Source organism: Argiope bruennichi, chromosome 10 (genome assembly GCF_947563725.1).
Source record: "Argiope bruennichi chromosome 10, qqArgBrue1.1, whole genome shotgun sequence".
Lineage (NCBI taxonomy): Eukaryota > Metazoa > Arthropoda > Arachnida > Araneae > Araneidae > Argiope > Argiope bruennichi.
In genome coordinates, this window is record NC_079160.1 from 80426812 (window position 1) to 80439822 (window position 13011).

A 13011-nucleotide genomic window follows, 5' to 3' on the forward strand; every position below is an offset into this window, starting at 1 on the left:
GTCACGAAAGCAGGAGGAAATTTCCAGTCCACGGCAGGATTCGAACCTGCAATCTTCTGATTCGAAGTCAGACGCCTTATCCGTTAGGCCACGTGGACGTTAAATCACGTAATTCAAACACTTTTTCAGCGAATATTTTTCAAACATATTGCCCAAAAGTGAAGCAGACATCTTGATGATGTCTTCAGAATATTGGTCAAAACGGATACCACGTCTGTGACAGGATTCGAACCTACAATTTTCTGATTCGAAGTCAGACGTTTTATCCATGAAGCCACACCGACGGTTTTCAAAATACCCCTTTCGTTCTTTAGCGTGACTGACTATTAAAACATAAAATGCGGTCAAAATTTGTTTTGGTGCTCGAAGGATTTCGTTACGAAAGCAGGAGGAAATTTCCAGTCCACGGCAGGATTCGAACCTGCAATCTTCTGATTCGAAGCCAGACGCCTTATCCGTTAGGCCACGTGGACGTGAAATCACGTAATTCAAACCCTTTTTCAGCGAATATTTTTCAAACATATTGCCCAAAAGTGAAGCAGACATCTTGATGATGTCTTCAGAATATTGGTCAAAACGGATACCACGTCTGTGACAGGATTCGAACCTACAATTTTCTGATTCGAAGTCAGACGTGCTATCCATTAAGCCACACGGACGGTTTTCAAAATACCCCTTTCGTTCTTTAGCGTGACTGACTATTAAAACATAAAATGCCGTCAAAATTCGTTTTGGTGCTCGAAGGATTTCGTTACGAAAGCAGGAGGAAATTTCCAGTCCACGGCAGGATTCGAACCTGCAATCTTCTGATTCGAAGTCAGACGCCTTATCCGTTAGGCCACGTGGACGTTAAATCACGTAATTCAAACACTTTTTCAGCGAATATTTTTCAAACATATTGCCCAAAAGTGAAGCAGACATCTTGATGATGTCTTCAGAATATTGGTCAAAACGGATACCACGTCTGTGACAGGATTCGAACCTACAATTTTCTGATTCGAAGTCAGACGTTTTATCCATTAAGCCACACGGACGGTTTTCAAAATACCCCTTTCGTTCTTTAGCGTGACTGACTATTAAAACATAAAATGCGGTCAAAATTCGTTTTGGTGCTCGAAGGATTTCGTCACGAAAGCAGGAGGAAATTTCCAGTCCACGGCAGGATTCGAACCTGCAATCTTCTGATTCGAAGTCAGACGCCTTATCCGTTAGGCCACGTGGACGTTAAATCACGTAATTCAAACACTTTTTCAGCGAATATTTTTCAAACATATTGCCCAAAAGTGAAGCAGACATCTTGATGATGTCTTCAGAATATTGGTCAAAACGGATACCACGTCTGTGACAGGATTCGAACCTACAATTTTCTGATTCGAAGTCAGACGTTTTATCCATGAAGCCACACCGACGGTTTTCAAAATACCCCTTTCGTTCTTTAGCGTGACTGACTATTAAAACATAAAATGCGGTCAAAATTTGTTTTGGTGCTCGAAGGATTTCGTTACGAAAGCAGGAGGAAATTTCAAGTCCACGGCAGGATTCGAACCTGCAATCTTCTGATTCGAAGTCAGACGCCTTATCCGTTAGGCCACGTGGACGTGAAATCACGTAATTCAAACCCTTTTTCAGCGAATATTTTTCAAACATATTGCCCAAAAGTGAAGCAGACATCTTGATGATATCTTCAGAATATTGGTCAAAACGGATGCCACGTCTGTGACAGGATTCGAACCTACAATTTTCTGATTCGAAGTCAGACGTTTTATCCATTAAGCCACACGGACGGTTTTCAAATTACCCCTTTCGTTCTTTGGCGTGACTGACTATTAAAACATAAAATGCGGTCAAAATTCGTTTTGGTGCTCGAAGGATTTCGTCACGAAAGCAGGAGGAAATTTCCAGTCCACGGCAGGATTCGAACCTGCAATCTTCTGATTCGAAGTCAGACGCCTTATCCGTTAGGCCACGTGGACGTGAAATCACGTAATTCAAACCCTTTTTCAGCGAATATTTTTCAAACATATTGCCCAAAAGTGAAGCAGACATCTTGATGATGTCTTCAGAATATTGGTCAAAACGGATACCACGTCTGTGACAGGATTCGAACCTACAATTTTCTGATTCGAAGTCAGACGTTTTATCCATTAAGCCACACGGACGGTTTTCAAAATACCCCTTTCGTTCTTTAGCGTGACTGACTATTAAAACATAAAATGCGGTCAAAATTCGTTTTGGTGCTCGAAGGATTTCGTTACGAAAGCAGGAGGAAATTTCCAGTCCACGGCAGGATTCGAACCTGCAATCTTCTGATTCGAAGTCAGACGCCTTATCCGTTAGGCCACGTGGACGTTAAATCACGTAATTCAAACACTTTTTCAGCGAATATTTTTCAAACATATTTCCCAAAAGTGAAGCAGACATCTTGATGATGTCTTCAGAATATTGGTCAAAACGGATACCACGTCTGTGACAGGATTCGAACCTACAATTTTCTGATTCGAAGTCAGACGTTTTATCCATGAAGCCACATGGACGGTTTTCAAATTACCCCTTTCGTTCTTTGGCGTGACTGACTATTAAAACATAAAATGCGGTCAAAATTCGTTTTGGTGCTCGAAGGATTTCGTCACGAAAGCAGGAGGAAATTTCCAGTCCACGGCAGGATTCGAACCTGCAATCTTCTGATTCGAAGCCAGACGCCTTATCCGTTAGGCCACGTGGACGTGAAATCACGTAATTCAAACCCCTTTTTCAGCGAATATTTTTCAAACATATTGCCCAAAAGTGAAGCAGACATCTTGATGATGTCTTCAGAATATTGGTCAAAACGGATACCACGTCTGTGACAGGATTCGAACCTACAATTTTCTGATTCGAAGTCAGACGTGCTATCCATTAAGCCACACGGACGGTTTTCAAAATACCCCTTTCGTTCTTTAGCGTGACTGACTATTAAAACATAAAATGCGGTCAAAATTCGTTTTGGTGCTCGAAGGATTTCGTTACGAAAGCAGGAGGAAATTTCCAGTCCACGGCAGGATTCGAACCTGCAATCTTCTGATTCGAAGTCAGACGCCTTATCCGTTAGGCCACGTGGACGTTAAATCACGTAATTCAAACCCTTTTTCAGCGAATATTTTTCAAACATATTGCCCAAAAGTGAAGCAGACATCTTGATGATGTCTTCAGAATATTGGTCAAAACGGATACCACGTCTGTGACAGGTTTCGAACCTACAATTTTCTGATTCGAAGTCAGACGTTTTATCCATTAAGCCACACGGACGGTTTTCAAAATACCCCTTTCGTTCTTTAGCGTGACTGACTATTAAAACATAAAATGCGGTCAAAATTCGTTTTGGTGCTCGAAGGATTTCGTTACGAAAGCAGGAGGAAATTTCCAGTCCACGGCAGGATTCGAACCTGCAATCTTCTGATTCGAAGTCAGACGCCTTATCCGTTAGGCCACGTGGACGTTAAATCACGTAATTCAAACCCTTTTACAGCGAATATTTTTCAAACATATTGCCCAAAAGTGAAGCAAACATCTTGATGATGTCTTCAGAATATTGGTCAAAACGGATACCACGTCTGTGACAGGACTCGAACCTACAATTTTCTGATTCGAAGTCAGACGTTTTATCCATTAAGCCACACGGACGGTTTTCAAAATACCCCTTTCGTTCTTTAGCGTGACTGACTATTAAAACATAAAATGCGGTCAAAATTCGTTTTGGTGCTCGAAGGATTTCGTTACGAAAGCAGGAGGAAATTTCCAGTCCACGGCAGGATTCGAACCTGCAATCTTCTGATTCGAAGTCAGACGCCTTATCCGTTAGGCCACGTGGACGTGAAATCACGTAATTCAAACCCTTTTTCAGCGAATATTTTTCAAAAATATTGCCCAAAAGTGAAGCAGACATCTTGATGATGTCTTCAGAATATTGGTCAAAACGGATACCACGTCTGTGACAGGATTCGAACCTACAATTTTCTGATTCGAAGTCAGACGTGCTATCCATTAAGCCACACGGACGGTTTTCAAAATACCCCTTTCGTTCTTTAGCGTGACTGACTATTAAAACATAAAATGCCGTCAAAAATCGTTTTGGTGCTCGAAGGATTTCGTTACGAAAGCAGGAGGAAATTTCCAGTCCACGGCAGGATTCGAACCTGCAATCTTCTGATTCGAAGTCAGACGAATTATGCGTTAGGCCACGTGGACGTTAAATCACGTAATTCAAACACTTTTTCAGCGAATATTTTTCAAACATATTGCCCAAAAGTGAAGCAGACATCTTGATGATGTCTTCAGAATATTGGTCAAAACGGATACCACGTCTGTGACAGGATTCGAACCTACAATTTTCTGATTCGAAGTCAGACGTTTTATCCATTAAGCCACACGGACGGTTTACAAAATACCCCTTTCGTTCTTTAGCGTGACTGACTATTAAAACATAAAATGCGGTCAAAATTCGTTTTGGTGCTCGAAGGATTTCGTTACGAAAGCAGGAGGAAATTTCCAGTGCACGGCAGGATTCGAACCTGCAATCTTCTGATTCGAAGTCAGACGCCTTATCCGTTAGGCCACGTGGACGTTAAATCACGTAATTCAAACACTTTTTCAGCGAATATTTTTCAAACATATTGCCCAAAAGTGAAGCAGACATCTTGATGATGTCTTCAGAATCTTGGTCAAAACGGATACCACGTCTGTGACAGGTTTCGAACCTACAATTTTCTGATTCGAAGTCAGACGTTTTATCCATTAAGCCACACGGACGGTTTTCAAAATACCCCTTTCGTTCTTTAGCGTGACTGACTATTAAAACATAAAATGCGGTCAAAATTCGTTTTGGTGCTCGAAGGATTTCGTCACGAAAGCAGGAGGAAATTTCCAGTCCACGGCAGGATTCGAACCTGCAATCTTCTGATTCGAAGCCAGACGCCTTATCCGTTAGGCCACGTGGACGTGAAATCACGTAATTCAAACCCTTTTTCAGCGAATATTTTTCAAACATATTGCCCAAAAGTGAAGCAGACATCTTGATGATGTCTTCAGAATATTGGTCAAAACGGATACCACGTCTGTGACAGGATTCGAACCTACAATTTTCTGATTCGAAGTCAGACGTGCTATCCATTAAGCCACACGGACGGTTTTCAAAATACCCCTTTCGTTCTTTAGCGTGACTGACTATTAAAACATAAAATGCCGTCAAAATTCGTTTTGGTGCTCGAAGGATTTCGTTACGAAAGCAGGAGGAAATTTCCAGTCCACGGCAGGATTCGAACCTGCAATCTTCTGATTCGAAGTCAGACGCCTTATCCGTTAGGCCACGTGGACGTTAAATCACGTAATTCAAACACTTTTTCAGCGAATATTTTTCAAACATATTGCCCAAAAGTGAAGCAGACATCTTGATGATGTCTTCAGAATATTGGTCAAAACGGATACCACGTCTGTGACAGGATTCGAACCTACAATTTTCTGATTCGAAGTCAGACGTTTTATCCATTAAGCCACACGGACGGTTTTCAAAATACCCCTTTCGTTCTTTAGCGTGACTGACTATTAAAACATAAAATGCGGTCAAAATTCGTTTTGGTGCTCGAAGGATTTCGTCACGAAAGCAGGAGGAAATTTCCAGTCCACGGCAGGATTCGAACCTGCAATCTTCTGATTCGAAGTCAGACGCCTTATCCGTTAGGCCACGTGGACGTTAAATCACGTAATTCAAACACTTTTTCAGCGAATATTTTTCAAACATATTGCCCAAAAGTGAAGCAGACATCTTGATGATGTCTTCAGAATATTGGTCAAAACGGATACCACGTCTGTGACAGGATTCGAACCTACAATTTTCTGATTCGAAGTCAGACGTTTTATCCATGAAGCCACACCGACGGTTTTCAAAATACCCCTTTCGTTCTTTAGCGTGACTGACTATTAAAACATAAAATGCGGTCAAAATTTTTTTTGGTGCTCGAAGGATTTCGTTACGAAAGCAGGAGGAAATTTCAAGTCCACGGCAGGATTCGAACCTGCAATCTTCTGATTCGAAGTCAGACGCCTTATCCGTTAGGCCACGTGGACGTGAAATCACGTAATTCAAACCCTTTTTCAGCGAATATTTTTCAAACATATTGCCCAAAAGTGAAGCAGACATCTTGATGATATCTTCAGAATATTGGTCAAAACGGATGCCACGTCTGTGACAGGATTCGAACCTACAATTTTCTGATTCGAAGTCAGACGTTTTATCCATTAAGCCACACGGACGGTTTTCAAATTACCCCTTTCGTTCTTTGGCGTGACTGACTATTAAAACATAAAATGCGGTCAAAATTCGTTTTGGTGCTCGAAGGATTTCGTCACGAAAGCAGGAGGAAATTTCCAGTCCACGGCAGGATTCGAACCTGCAATCTTCTGATTCGAAGTCAGACGCCTTATCCGTTAGGCCACGTGGACGTGAAATCACGTAATTCAAACCCTTTTTCAGCGAATATTTTTCAAACATATTGCCCAAAAGTGAAGCAGACATCTTGATGATGTCTTCAGAATATTGGTCAAAACGGATACCACGTCTGTGACAGGATTCGAACCTACAATTTTCTGATTCGAAGTCAGACGTTTTATCCATTAAGCCACACGGACGGTTTTCAAAATACCCCTTTCGTTCTTTAGCGTGACTGACTATTAAAACATAAAATGCGGTCAAAATTCGTTTTGGTGCTCGAAGGATTTCGTTACGAAAGCAGGAGGAAATTTCCAGTCCACGGCAGGATTCGAACCTGCAATCTTCTGATTCGAAGTCAGACGCCTTATCCGTTAGGCCACGTGGACGTTAAATTACGTAATTCAAACACTTTTTCAGCGAATATTTTTCAAACATATTTCCCAAAAGTGAAGCAGACATCTTGATGATGTCTTCAGAATATTGGTCAAAACGGATACCACGTCTGTGACAGGATTCGAACCTACAATTTTCTGATTCGAAGTCAGACGTTTTATCCATGAAGCCACACGGACGGTTTTCAAATTACCCCTTTCGTTCTTTGGCGTGACTGACTATTAAAACATAAAATGCGGTCAAAATTCGTTTTGGTGCTCGAAGGATTTCGTCACGAAAGCAGGAGGAAATTTCCAGTCCACGGCAGGATTCGAACCTGCAATCTTCTGATTCGAAGCCAGACGCCTTATCCGTTAGGCCACGTGGACGTGAAATCACGTAATTCAAACCCCTTTTTCAGCGAATATTTTTCAAACATATTGCCCAAAAGTGAAGCAGACATCTTGATGATGTCTTCAGAATATTGGTCAAAACGGATACCACGTCTGTGACAGGATTCGAACCTACAATTTTCTGATTCGAAGTCAGACGTGCTATCCATTAAGCCACACGGACGGTTTTCAAAATACCCCTTTCGTTCTTTAGCGTGACTGACTATTAAAACATAAAATGCCGTCAAAATTCGTTTTGGTGCTCGAAGGATTTCGTTACGAAAGCAGGAGGAAATTTCCAGTCCACGGCAGGATTCGAACCTGCAATCTTCTGATTCGAAGTCAGACGCCTTATCCGTTAGGCCACGTGGACGTTAAATCACGTAATTCAAACACTTTTTCAGCGAATATTTTTCGAACATATTGCCCAAAAGTGAAGCAGACATCTTGATGATGTCTTCAGAATATTGGTCAAAACGGATACCACGTCTGTGACAGGATTCGAACCTACAATTTTCTGATTCGAAGTCAGACGTTTTATCCATGAAGCCACACGGACGGTTTTCAAAATACCCCTTTCGTTCTTTAGCGTGACTGACTATTAAAACATAAAATGCGGTCAAAATTTGTTTTGGTGCTCGAAGGATTTCGTTACGAAAGCAGGAGGAAATTTCAAGTCCACGGCAGGATTCGAACCTGCAATCTTCTGATTCGAAGTCAGACGCCTTATCCGTTAGGCCACGTGGACGTTAAATCACGTAATTCAAACACTTTTTCAGCGAATATTTTTCAAACATATTGCCCAAAAGTGAAGCAGACATCTTGATGATGTCTTCAGAATATTGGTCAAAACGGATACCACGTCTGTGACAGGATTCGAACCTACAATTTTCTGATTCGAAGTCAGACGTTTTATCCATGAAGCCACACGGACGGTTTTCAAAATACCCCTTTCGTTCTTTAGCGTGACTGACTATTAAAACATAAAATGCGGTCAAAATTTGTTTTGGTGCTCGAAGGATTTCGTTACGAAAGCAGGAGGAAATTTCAAGTCCACGGCAGGATTCGAACCTGCAATCTTCTGATTCGAAGTCAGACGCCTTATCCGTTAGGCCACGTGGGCGTTAAATCACGTAATTCAAACCCTTTTTCAGCGAATATTTTTCAAACATATTGCCCAAAAGTTAAGCAAACATCTTGATGATGTCTTCAGAATATTGGTCAAAACGGATACCACGTCTGTGACAGGATTCGAACCTACAATTTTCTGATTCGAAGTCAGACGTTTTATCCATGAAGCCACACGGACGGTTTTCAAATTACCCCTTTCGTTCTTTGGCGTGACTGACTATTAAAACATAAAATGCGGTCAAAATTCGTTTTGGTGCTCGAAGGATTTCGTCACGAAAGCAGGAGGAAATTTCCAGTCCACGGCAGGATTCGAACCTGCAATCTTCTGATTCGAAGTCAGACGCCTTATCCGTTAGGCCACGTGGACGTGAAATCACCTAATTCAAACCCTTTTTCAGCGAATATTTTTCAAACATATTGCCCAAAAGTGAAGCAGACATCTTGATGATGTCTTCAGAATATTGGTCAAAACGGATACCACGTCTGTGACAGGATTCGAACCTACAATTTTCTGATTCGAAGTCAGACGTTTTATCCATTAAGCCACACGGACGGTTTTCAAAATACCCCTTTCGTTCTTTAGGGTGACTGACTATTAAAACATAAAATGCGGTCAAAATTCGTTTTGGTGCTCGAAGGATTTCGTTACGAAAGCAGGAGGAAATTTCCAGTCCACGGCAGGATTCGAACCTGCAATCTTCTGATTCGAAGTCAGACGCCTTATCCGTTAGGCCACGTAGACGTTAAAACACGTAATTCAAACACTTTTTCAGCGAATATTTTTCAAACATATTGCCCAAAAGTGAAGCAGACATCTTGATGATGTCTTCAGAATATTGGTCAAAACGGATACCACGTCTGTGACAGGATTCGAACCTACAATTTTCTGATTCGAAGTCAGACGTTTTATCCATTAAGCCACACGGACGGTTTTCAAAATACCCCTTTCGTTCTTTAGCGTGACTGACTATTAAAACATAAAATGCGGTCAAAATTCGTTTTGGTGCTCGAAGGATTTCGTTACGAAAGCAGGAGGAAATTTCCAGTCCACGGCAGGATTCGAACCTGCAATCTTCTGATTCGAAGTCAGACGCCTTATCCGTTAGGCCACGTGGACGTTAAATCACGTAATTCAAACACTTTTTCAGCGAATATTTTTCAAACATATTGCCCAAAAGTGAAGCAGACATCTTGATGATGTCTTCAGAATATTGGTCAAAACGGATACCACGTCTGTGACAGGATTCGAACCTACAATTTTCTGATTCGAAGTCAGACGTTTTATCCATGAAGCCACACGGACGGTTTTCAAAATACCCCTTTCGTTCTTTAGCGTGACTGACTATTAAAACATAAAATGCGGTCAAAATTCGTTTTGGTGCTCGAAGGATTTCGTTACGAACGCAGGAGGAAATTTCAAGTCCACGGCTGGATTCGAACCTGCAATCTTCTGATTCGAAGTCAGACGCCTTATCCGTTAGGCCACGTGGACGTTAAATCACGTAATTCAAACCCTTTTTCAGCGAATATTTTTCAAACATATTGCCCAAAAGTGAAGCAAACATCTTGATGATGTCTTCAGAATATTGGTCAAAACGGATACCACGTCTGTGACAGGATTCGAACCTACAATTTTCTGATTCGAAGTCAGACGTTTTATCCATTAAGCCACACGGACGGTTTTCAAAATACCCCTTTCGTTCTTTAGCGTGACTAACTATTAAAACATAAAATGCGGTCAAAATTCGTTTTGGTGCTCGAAGGATTTCGTTACGAAAGCAGGAGGAAATTTCCAGTCCACGGCAGGATTCGAACCTGCAATCTTCTGATTCGAAGTCAGACGCCTTATCCGTTAGGCCACGTGGACGTTAAATCACGTAATTCAAACACTTTTTCAGCGAATATTTTTCAAACATATTGCCCAAAAGTGAAGCAGACATCTTGATGATGTCTTCAGAATATTGGTCAAAACGGATACCACGTCTGTGACAGGATTCGAACCTACAATTTTCTGATTCGAAGTCAGACGTTTTATCCATGAAGCCACACGGACGGTTTTCAAAATACCCCTTTCGTTCTTTAGCGTGACTGACTATTAAAACATAAAATGCGGTCAAAATTCGTTTTGGTGCTCGAAGGATTTCGTTACGAAAGTAGGAGGAAATTTCCAGTTCACGGCAGGATTCGAACCTGCAATCTTCTGATTCGAAGTCAGACGCCTTATCCGTTAGGCCACGTGGACGTTAAATCACGTAATTCAAACCCTTTTTCAACGAATATTTTTCAAACATATTGCCCAAAAGTGAAGCAAACATCTTGATGATATCTTCAGAATATTGGTCAAAACAGACACCACGTCTATGACAGGATTCGAACCTACAATTTTCTGATTCGAAGTGAGACGTTTTATCCATTAAGCCACACGGACGGTTTTCAAAATACCCCTTTCGTTCCTTAGCGTGACTGACTATTAAAACATAAAAAGCGGTGAAAAATTCGTTTTGGTGCTCGAAGGATTTCGTTACGAAAGCAGGAGGAAATTTCCAGTCCACGGCAGGATTCGAACCTGCAATCTTCTGATTCGAAGTCAGACGCCTTATCCGTTAGGCCACGTGGACGTTAAATCACGTAATTCAAACACTTTTTCAGCGAATATTTTTCAAACATATTGCCCAAAAGTGAAGCAGACATCTTGATGATGTCTTCAGAATATTGGTCAAAACGGATACCACGTCTGTGACAGGATTCGAACCTACAATTTTCTGATTCGAAGTCAGACGTTTTATCCATGAAGCCACACGGACGGTTTTCAAAATACCCCTTTCGTTCTTTAGCGTGACTGACTATTAAAACATAAAATGCGGTCAAAATTCGTTTTGGTGCTCGAAGGATTTCGTTACGAAAGCAGGAGGAAATTTCAAGTCCACGGCTGGATTCGAACCTGCAATCTTCTGATTCGAAGTCAGACGCCTTATCCGTTAGGCCACGTGGACGGGAAATCACGTAATTCAAACCCTTTTTCAGCGAATATTTTTCAAACATATTGCCCAAAAGTGAAGCAAACATCTTGATGATGTCTTCAGAATATTGGTCAAAACGGATACCACGTCTGTGACAGGATTCGAACCTACAATTTTCTGATTCGAAGTCAGACGTTTTATCCATGAAGCCACACGGACGGTTTTCAAAATACCCCTTTCGTTCTTTAGCGTGACTGACTATTAAAACATAAAATGCGGTCAAAATTCGTTTTGGTGCTCGAAGGATTTCGTTACGAAAGCAGGAGGAAATTTCAAGTCCACGGCTGGATTCGAACCTGCAATCTTCTGATTCGAAGTCAGACGCCTTATCCGTTAGGCCACGTGGACGGGAAATCACGTAATTCAAACCCTTTTTCAGCGAATATTTTTCAAACATATTGCCCAAAAGTGAAGCAGACATCTTGATGATGTCTTCAGAATATTGGTCAAAACGGATACCACGTCTGTGACAGGATTCGAACCTACAATTTTCTGATTCGAAGTCAGACGTTTTATCCATGAAGCCACACGGACGGTTTTCAAAATACCCCTTTCGTTCTTTAGCGTGACTGACTATTAAAACATAAAATGCGGTCAAAATTCGTTTTGGTGCTCGAAGGATTTCGTTACGAACGCAGGAGGAAATTTCAAGTCCACGGCTGGATTCGAACCTGCAATCTTCTGATTCGAAGTCAGACGCCTTATCCGTTAGGCCACGTGGACGTTAAATCACGTAATTCAAACCCTTTTTCAGCGAATATTTTTCAAACATATTGCCCAAAAGTGAAGCAAACATCTTGATGATGTCTTCAGAATATTTGTCAAAACGGATACCACGTCTGTGACAGGTTTCGAACCTACAATTTTCTGATTCGAAGTCAGACGTTTTATCCATTAAGCCACACGGACGGTTTTCAAAATACCCCTTTCGTTCTTTAGCGTGACTGACTATTAAAACATAAAATGCGGTCAAAATTCGTTTTGGTGCTCGAAGGATTTCGTTACGAACGCAGGAGGAAATTTCAAGTCCACGGCTGGATTCGAACCTGCAATCTTCTGATTCGAAGTCAGACGCCTTATCCGTTAGGCCACGTGGACGTTAAATCACGTAATTCAAACACTTTTTCAGCGAATATTTTTCAAACATATTGCCCAAAAGTGAAGCAGACATCTTGATGATGTCTTCAGAATATTGGTCAAAACGGATACCACGTCTGTGACAGGATTCGAACCTACAATTTTCTGATTCGAAGTCAGACGTTTTATCCATGAAGCCACACGGACGGTTTTCAAAATACCCCTTTCGTTCTTTAGCGTGAATGACTATTAAAACATAAAATGCGGTCAAAATTCGTTTTGGTGCTCGAAGGATTTCGTTACGAAAGCAGGAGGAAATTTCCAGTCCACGGCAGGATTCGAACCTGCAATCTTCTGATTCGAAGTCAGACGCCTTATCCGTTAGGCCACGTGGACGTTAAATCACGTAATTCAAACCCTTTTTCAACGAATATTTTTCAAACATATTGCCCAAAAGTGAAGCAAACATCTTGATGATATCTTCAGAATATTGGTCAAAACAGACACCACGTCTATGACAGGATTCGAACCTACAATTTTCTGATTCGAAGTGAGA

At 41.4% G+C, this 13011-nt stretch overlaps 34 non-coding genes across 34 annotated transcripts; all 34 read right to left on the bottom strand.

Annotated features, from left to right (window-relative positions):
• Nucleotides 1-25: 25 nt before the first annotated feature.
• On the bottom strand, nt 26-98 carry Trnar-ucg (transfer RNA arginine (anticodon UCG)). The gene has a single exon. It is a non-coding gene; the product is annotated as a tRNA-Arg (tRNA).
• Nucleotides 99-400: 302 nt separating this feature from the next.
• On the bottom strand, nt 401-473 carry Trnar-ucg (transfer RNA arginine (anticodon UCG)). The gene has a single exon. It is a non-coding gene; the product is annotated as a tRNA-Arg (tRNA).
• A 302-nt stretch (nt 474-775) lies between these two features.
• On the bottom strand, nt 776-848 carry Trnar-ucg (transfer RNA arginine (anticodon UCG)). Its single transcript has one exon. It is a non-coding gene; the product is annotated as a tRNA-Arg (tRNA).
• A 302-nt stretch (nt 849-1150) lies between these two features.
• On the bottom strand, nt 1151-1223 carry Trnar-ucg (transfer RNA arginine (anticodon UCG)). Its single transcript has one exon. It is a non-coding gene; the product is annotated as a tRNA-Arg (tRNA).
• A 302-nt stretch (nt 1224-1525) lies between these two features.
• Nucleotides 1526-1598, bottom strand: Trnar-ucg (transfer RNA arginine (anticodon UCG)). Its single transcript has one exon. It is a non-coding gene; the product is annotated as a tRNA-Arg (tRNA).
• Nucleotides 1599-1900: 302 nt separating this feature from the next.
• Trnar-ucg (transfer RNA arginine (anticodon UCG)) lies at nt 1901-1973 on the bottom strand. The gene has a single exon. It is a non-coding gene; the product is annotated as a tRNA-Arg (tRNA).
• Nucleotides 1974-2275: 302 nt separating this feature from the next.
• Trnar-ucg (transfer RNA arginine (anticodon UCG)) lies at nt 2276-2348 on the bottom strand. Its single transcript has one exon. It is a non-coding gene; the product is annotated as a tRNA-Arg (tRNA).
• A 302-nt stretch (nt 2349-2650) lies between these two features.
• On the bottom strand, nt 2651-2723 carry Trnar-ucg (transfer RNA arginine (anticodon UCG)). Its single transcript has one exon. It is a non-coding gene; the product is annotated as a tRNA-Arg (tRNA).
• A 303-nt stretch (nt 2724-3026) lies between these two features.
• Trnar-ucg (transfer RNA arginine (anticodon UCG)) lies at nt 3027-3099 on the bottom strand. The gene has a single exon. It is a non-coding gene; the product is annotated as a tRNA-Arg (tRNA).
• Nucleotides 3100-3401: 302 nt separating this feature from the next.
• Nucleotides 3402-3474, bottom strand: Trnar-ucg (transfer RNA arginine (anticodon UCG)). The gene has a single exon. It is a non-coding gene; the product is annotated as a tRNA-Arg (tRNA).
• A 302-nt stretch (nt 3475-3776) lies between these two features.
• Trnar-ucg (transfer RNA arginine (anticodon UCG)) lies at nt 3777-3849 on the bottom strand. Its single transcript has one exon. It is a non-coding gene; the product is annotated as a tRNA-Arg (tRNA).
• Nucleotides 3850-4526: 677 nt separating this feature from the next.
• On the bottom strand, nt 4527-4599 carry Trnar-ucg (transfer RNA arginine (anticodon UCG)). Its single transcript has one exon. It is a non-coding gene; the product is annotated as a tRNA-Arg (tRNA).
• Nucleotides 4600-4901: 302 nt separating this feature from the next.
• Trnar-ucg (transfer RNA arginine (anticodon UCG)) lies at nt 4902-4974 on the bottom strand. Its single transcript has one exon. It is a non-coding gene; the product is annotated as a tRNA-Arg (tRNA).
• A 302-nt stretch (nt 4975-5276) lies between these two features.
• Trnar-ucg (transfer RNA arginine (anticodon UCG)) lies at nt 5277-5349 on the bottom strand. Its single transcript has one exon. It is a non-coding gene; the product is annotated as a tRNA-Arg (tRNA).
• Nucleotides 5350-5651: 302 nt separating this feature from the next.
• Nucleotides 5652-5724, bottom strand: Trnar-ucg (transfer RNA arginine (anticodon UCG)). The gene has a single exon. It is a non-coding gene; the product is annotated as a tRNA-Arg (tRNA).
• Nucleotides 5725-6026: 302 nt separating this feature from the next.
• Trnar-ucg (transfer RNA arginine (anticodon UCG)) lies at nt 6027-6099 on the bottom strand. The gene has a single exon. It is a non-coding gene; the product is annotated as a tRNA-Arg (tRNA).
• A 302-nt stretch (nt 6100-6401) lies between these two features.
• Trnar-ucg (transfer RNA arginine (anticodon UCG)) lies at nt 6402-6474 on the bottom strand. The gene has a single exon. It is a non-coding gene; the product is annotated as a tRNA-Arg (tRNA).
• A 302-nt stretch (nt 6475-6776) lies between these two features.
• Trnar-ucg (transfer RNA arginine (anticodon UCG)) lies at nt 6777-6849 on the bottom strand. Its single transcript has one exon. It is a non-coding gene; the product is annotated as a tRNA-Arg (tRNA).
• A 302-nt stretch (nt 6850-7151) lies between these two features.
• Nucleotides 7152-7224, bottom strand: Trnar-ucg (transfer RNA arginine (anticodon UCG)). The gene has a single exon. It is a non-coding gene; the product is annotated as a tRNA-Arg (tRNA).
• A 303-nt stretch (nt 7225-7527) lies between these two features.
• Trnar-ucg (transfer RNA arginine (anticodon UCG)) lies at nt 7528-7600 on the bottom strand. Its single transcript has one exon. It is a non-coding gene; the product is annotated as a tRNA-Arg (tRNA).
• Nucleotides 7601-7902: 302 nt separating this feature from the next.
• On the bottom strand, nt 7903-7975 carry Trnar-ucg (transfer RNA arginine (anticodon UCG)). The gene has a single exon. It is a non-coding gene; the product is annotated as a tRNA-Arg (tRNA).
• A 302-nt stretch (nt 7976-8277) lies between these two features.
• Trnar-ucg (transfer RNA arginine (anticodon UCG)) lies at nt 8278-8350 on the bottom strand. Its single transcript has one exon. It is a non-coding gene; the product is annotated as a tRNA-Arg (tRNA).
• A 302-nt stretch (nt 8351-8652) lies between these two features.
• On the bottom strand, nt 8653-8725 carry Trnar-ucg (transfer RNA arginine (anticodon UCG)). Its single transcript has one exon. It is a non-coding gene; the product is annotated as a tRNA-Arg (tRNA).
• Nucleotides 8726-9027: 302 nt separating this feature from the next.
• Trnar-ucg (transfer RNA arginine (anticodon UCG)) lies at nt 9028-9100 on the bottom strand. The gene has a single exon. It is a non-coding gene; the product is annotated as a tRNA-Arg (tRNA).
• A 302-nt stretch (nt 9101-9402) lies between these two features.
• On the bottom strand, nt 9403-9475 carry Trnar-ucg (transfer RNA arginine (anticodon UCG)). Its single transcript has one exon. It is a non-coding gene; the product is annotated as a tRNA-Arg (tRNA).
• Nucleotides 9476-9777: 302 nt separating this feature from the next.
• On the bottom strand, nt 9778-9850 carry Trnar-ucg (transfer RNA arginine (anticodon UCG)). Its single transcript has one exon. It is a non-coding gene; the product is annotated as a tRNA-Arg (tRNA).
• Nucleotides 9851-10152: 302 nt separating this feature from the next.
• Trnar-ucg (transfer RNA arginine (anticodon UCG)) lies at nt 10153-10225 on the bottom strand. Its single transcript has one exon. It is a non-coding gene; the product is annotated as a tRNA-Arg (tRNA).
• Nucleotides 10226-10527: 302 nt separating this feature from the next.
• Nucleotides 10528-10600, bottom strand: Trnar-ucg (transfer RNA arginine (anticodon UCG)). Its single transcript has one exon. It is a non-coding gene; the product is annotated as a tRNA-Arg (tRNA).
• A 303-nt stretch (nt 10601-10903) lies between these two features.
• On the bottom strand, nt 10904-10976 carry Trnar-ucg (transfer RNA arginine (anticodon UCG)). The gene has a single exon. It is a non-coding gene; the product is annotated as a tRNA-Arg (tRNA).
• Nucleotides 10977-11278: 302 nt separating this feature from the next.
• Nucleotides 11279-11351, bottom strand: Trnar-ucg (transfer RNA arginine (anticodon UCG)). Its single transcript has one exon. It is a non-coding gene; the product is annotated as a tRNA-Arg (tRNA).
• Nucleotides 11352-11653: 302 nt separating this feature from the next.
• On the bottom strand, nt 11654-11726 carry Trnar-ucg (transfer RNA arginine (anticodon UCG)). Its single transcript has one exon. It is a non-coding gene; the product is annotated as a tRNA-Arg (tRNA).
• Nucleotides 11727-12028: 302 nt separating this feature from the next.
• Trnar-ucg (transfer RNA arginine (anticodon UCG)) lies at nt 12029-12101 on the bottom strand. The gene has a single exon. It is a non-coding gene; the product is annotated as a tRNA-Arg (tRNA).
• A 302-nt stretch (nt 12102-12403) lies between these two features.
• Trnar-ucg (transfer RNA arginine (anticodon UCG)) lies at nt 12404-12476 on the bottom strand. Its single transcript has one exon. It is a non-coding gene; the product is annotated as a tRNA-Arg (tRNA).
• Nucleotides 12477-12778: 302 nt separating this feature from the next.
• On the bottom strand, nt 12779-12851 carry Trnar-ucg (transfer RNA arginine (anticodon UCG)). The gene has a single exon. It is a non-coding gene; the product is annotated as a tRNA-Arg (tRNA).
• Nucleotides 12852-13011: the final 160 nt, after the last annotated feature.